The sequence below is a fragment of the Schistocerca gregaria genome, unplaced genomic scaffold (assembly GCF_023897955.1).
Source record: "Schistocerca gregaria isolate iqSchGreg1 unplaced genomic scaffold, iqSchGreg1.2 ptg000310l, whole genome shotgun sequence".
Taxonomy (NCBI): domain Eukaryota; kingdom Metazoa; phylum Arthropoda; class Insecta; order Orthoptera; family Acrididae; genus Schistocerca; species Schistocerca gregaria.
Genome location: NW_026061790.1, coordinates 307,501 through 312,500, shown reverse-complemented (window position 1 = coordinate 312,500; position 5,000 = coordinate 307,501). Strand labels below are relative to the sequence as shown.

The window sequence follows — 5,000 nt, the reverse complement described above, 5'->3', positions numbered from 1 at the left end:
CACATTATCGCTTAACCTAACTGTGGCTGTACCACATTATCGCTTAACCTAACTGTGGCTGTACCACATTATCGCTTAACCTAACTGTGGCTGTACCACATTATCGCTTAACCTAACTGTGGCTGTACCACATTATCGCTTAACCTAACTGTGGCTGTACCACATTATCGCTTAACCTAACTGTGGCTGTACCACATTATCGCTTAACCTAACTGTGGCTGTACCACATTATCGCTTAACCTAACTGTGGCTGTACCACATTATCGCTTAACCTAACTGTGGCTGTACCACATTATCGCTTAACCTAACTGTGGCTGTACCACATTATCGCTTAACCTAACTGTGGCTGTACCACATTATCGCTTAACCTAACTGTGGCTGTACCACATTATCGCTTAACCTAACTCTGGTTGTACCACATTATCCCTTAACCTAACTCAAGTTGTCCCTTAACCTAACTCAAGTTGTCCCTTAACCTAACTCAAGTTGTCCCTTAACCTAACTCAAGTTGTCCCTTAACCTAACTCAAGTTGTCCCTTAACCTAACTCAAGTTGACCCTTAACCTAACTCAAGTTGTCCCTTAACCTAACTCAAGTTGTCCCTTAACCTAACTCAAGTTGTCCCTTAACCTAACTCAAGTTGTCCCTTAACCTAACTCAAGTTGTCCCTTAACCTAACTCAAGTTGTCCCTTAACCTAACTCAAGTTGTCCCTTAACCTAACTCAAGTTGTCCCTTAACCTAACTCAAGTTGTCCCTTAACCTAACTCAAGTTGTCCCTTAACCTAACTCAAGTTGTCCCTTAACCTAACACAAGTTGTCCCTTAACCTAACTCAAGTTGTCCCTTAACCTAACTCAATTTGTCCCTTAACCTAACTCAATTTGTCCCTTAACCTAACTCAATTTGTCCCTTAACCTAACTCAATTTGTCCCTTAACCTAACTCAATTTGTCCCTTAACCTAACTCAATTTGTCCCTTAGCCTAACCCACGTTGTCCCTTAACCTAACTCAATTTGTCCCTTAACCTAACTCAATTTGTCCCTTAACCTAACTCAATTTGTCCCTTAACCTAACTCAATTTGTCCCTTAACCTAACCCACGTTGTCCCTTAACCTAACTCAATTTGTCCCTTAACCTAACCCACGTTGTCCCTTAACCTAACCCACGTTGTCCCTTAACCTAACCCACGTTGTCCCTTAACCTAACCCACGTTGTCCCTTAACCTAACCCACGTTGTCCCTTAACCTAACCCACGTTGTCCCTTAACCTAACCCACGTTGTCCCTTAACCTAACCCACGTTGTCCCTTAACCTAACCCACGTTGTCCCTTAACCTAACCCACGTTGTCCCTTAACCTAACCCACGTTGTCCCTTAACCTAACCCACGTTGTCCCTTAACCTAACCCACGTTGTCCCTTAACCTAACCCACGTTGTCCCTTAACCTAACCCACGTTGTCCCTTTGCCTAACATAGTTCACTGCTCGGAATCTCTGGTGTCGTTGTTATCCTCATGTAGATGTCTTGCGAGTGTTGCTTACTTTCCACATATTCCCGCTATCCACTGTCAATTGTACTGCAATAGGACTATATCGCCGCCCCCCCCCCCCTCTGTCCCCCTCTTTGTGTCTCTGTCCTCTCAAGCTGGTCGGTCTGGCGTTTGAGTGTTAAATGAGCCTCGCAGCTGTTCAGTTGCATTCAGATGTCGACGCCCTCAGTGTACGTCGTGGTATGGTCTGTGTCCATTGTCCGCTGATGTCGTACGCGTAACCCACACGCTGTACCGATCATCGGTCGTTACGTACAGAGTGAAGTAGTGTGATACGTGTGACCGTACGCTGGCTGTGCCCAACGGTGTCGAATCTCAATTTCCATATGTTGTGCTCGATGCTACTTGTCTCGTCTCCCAATAACAGCTAGGTTGCACTGTGGTACGCCGTAGAGGCGTGTGGGAGGAACGTACGAACGCATTGTATGTCACCCTGGGTCGCTGGGGGTGGTGGTGCGGTGAGTCAGGTCAGGTCAGGTCAGGTCAGGTCAGGTCAGCGTGAGCCGTCTGATGTAGTGACGCGTGTATTCCGACTTTGTCGTATTGCCTCACACAAAGTGCTACCCTGGTGGACCGCGTTCCATATCTGGGACATGCCGCAGATGCCGGTTGACAGTGGATCGCGGAAGGGACATCGCATACGTGCGCGGGCCACCTTCCACGTGTTCTCTTCTGCACATGTCGCAGTGTGTATGTGGTCTGATGTAGCGTGTCGTGACACATGACATCCTGGCATGCAAGAATTGTTGAATTCGCAAATGTAGGTGGACATCTACGTTTACTGCCCAAGATACGCAAATGAACTGGAAATCCGTTGTTGAGCGGTTGTTCACGCTGGAGGTGAATCTGTGATGGCGACGATCGGTACAGCTATTAACCGGTTGTTTCAGCGGTACCCGCCACATCCACACACGTGACTAGGTCCATGTGGGTATGAAGCGATACGCGGCGGTGGCTTGGTGGGACTGTTCCCGGCCGGTGAAGGGGGGCCGCCCGGCGTGTTGGCCGCGCGCTGCGTGGGCGCACGCGCAACAGGCGGCTGGTGGGGGGCGCCGAGTGGCAGGAGCGCCAGCCGACGGGCCCGGCAGGCGGTGCAGCTACGCTGCGGCGCACCCTGCACGCGGCGCCTGGCGGCCAAAGTTGGTTCAGCCGAGCCCGGTGCGAAGCGCGGTGGACATCTGCAGTGTGCTGGTCTGATTGAGGACTGTGTGCGTTGAGGATGCGCCGCCGCCTGGCACTCGGCGCCGCGACGCCGTCTGCTGCTCGGTCGCCCCAGCGGTTCTCGCAGGTGGTTTGTATCGCAGTTGTGCGGACGTGTTGGCGCGTGCGCTGTGCTGGGAGAGTTCGCTTCTGCACCCAAGTGGGGCTTTGCCCTTGTGTGGCGCTGGCGTTGGAGCTGCCGGTCACCATAGGTGGCGCGTGTTGTCTCCCGCCGGCAATGCCACGACAGCACGCTCCCGGGCCTCTGTCGGCAGCGGCAAGCTCAGTTGGGAGCAAGGGTGTTCGCACTAAAACCGTCTACTCGCCTAACTCCGGGCGATTGCGCCTCTCTCGAAACCGACCAAGTACCTAGGACGGCGCTGCGCGCCGCCGGGACCTGAGAGGGTTTCGAGGTGTATCGTGCAGGGGAGCTCGGCCTCCTCCTGTTTGCAGAATAATTGAGCGGACGCTTGCGTGTTCGCGCGGGCCCCCGGGACACACTCCCGGGCGGCCGGCTGCTCAGCTCTAGTTGACGCAGCTCCCTGGTTGATCCTGCCAGTAGTCATATGCTTGTCTCAAAGATTAAGCCATGCATGTCTCAGTACAAGCCGCATTAAGGTGAAACCGCGAATGGCTCATTAAATCAGTTATGGTTCCTTAGATCGTACCCACGTTACTTGGATAACTGTGGTAATTCTAGAGCTAATACATGCAAACAGAGTCCCGACCAGAGATGGAAGGGACGCTTTTATTAGATCAAAACCAATCGGATTGGCTTGTCTGGTCCGTTTGCCTTGGTGACTCTGAATAACTTTGGGCTGATCGCACGGTCCTCGTACCGGCGACGCATCTTTCAAATGTCTGCCTTATCAACTGTCGATGGTAGGTTCTGCGCCTACCATGGTTGTAACGGGTAACGGGGAATCAGGGTTCGATTCCGGAGAGGGAGCCTGAGAAACGGCTACCACATCCAAGGAAGGCAGCAGGCGCGCAAATTACCCACTCCCGGCACGGGGAGGTAGTGACGAAAAATAACGATACGGGACTCATCCGAGGCCCCGTAATCGGAATGAGTACACTTTAAATCCTTTAACGAGTATCTATTGGAGGGCAAGTCTGGTGCCAGCAGCCGCGGTAATTCCAGCTCCAATAGCGTATATTAAAGTTGTTGCGGTTAAAAAGCTCGTAGTTGGATTTGTGTCCCACGCTGTTGGTTCACCGCCCGTCGGTGTTTAACTGGCATGTATCGTGGGACGTCCTGCCGGTGGGGCGAGCCGAAGGGGTGCTTTCGCGTCCCGAGGCGGACCCCGTTTAAATCCTACCAGGGTGCTCTTTGTTGAGTGTCTCGGTGGGCCGGCACGTTTACTTTGAACAAATTAGAGTGCTTAAAGCAGGCAAGCCCGCCTGAATACTGTGTGCATGGAATAATGGAATAGGACCTCGGTTCTATTTTGTTGGTTTTCGGAACCCGAGGTAATGATTAATAGGGACAGGCGGGGGCATTCGTATTGCGACGTTAGAGGTGAAATTCTTGGATCGTCGCAAGACGAACAGAAGCGAAAGCATTTGCCAAGTATGTTTTCATTAATCAAGAACGAAAGTTAGAGGTTCGAAGGCGATCAGATACCGCCCTAGTTCTAACCATAAACGATGCCAGCCAGCGATCCGCCGCAGTTCCTCCGATGACTCGGCGGGCAGCCTCCGGGAAACCAAAGCTTTTGGGTTCCGGGGGAAGTATGGTTGCAAAGCTGAAACTTAAAGGAATTGACGGAAGGGCACCACCAGGAGTGGAGCCTGCGGCTTAATTTGACTCAACACGGGAAACCTCACCAGGCCCGGACACCGGAAGGATTGACAGATTGATAGCTCTTTCTTGATTCGGTGGGTGGTGGTGCATGGCCGTTCTTAGTTGGTGGAGCGATTTGTCTGGTTAATTCCGATAACGAACGAGACTCTAGCCTGCTAACTAGTCGCGTGACATCCTTCGTGCTGTCAGCGATTACTTTTCTTCTTAGAGGGACAGGCGGCTTCTAGCCGCACGAGATTGAGCAATAACAGGTCTGTGATGCCCTTAGATGTTCTGGGCCGCACGCGCGCTACACTGAAGGAATCAGCGTGTCTTCCTAGGCCGAAAGGTCGGGGTAACCCGCTGAACCTCCTTCGTGCTAGGGATTGGGGCTTGCAATTGTTCCCCATGAACGAGGAATTCCCAGTAAGCGCGAGTCATAAGCTCGCGTTGATTACGTCCCTGC

At 52.0% G+C, this 5,000-nt stretch overlaps 1 non-coding gene across 1 annotated transcript in view; it reads left to right on the top strand.

The window, feature by feature from the left end:
- The first annotated feature begins 3,287 nt into the window (after positions 1 to 3,287).
- The window catches only part of LOC126305306 (small subunit ribosomal RNA), a 1,893-nt gene continuing 180 nt past the window's right edge, over positions 3,288 to 5,000 (top strand). Inside the window, exon 1 of the ribosomal RNA XR_007553374.1 lies at positions 3,288 to 5,000. This exon is cut by the window's right edge and continues 180 nt beyond it. This is a non-coding gene — a ribosomal RNA (small subunit ribosomal RNA).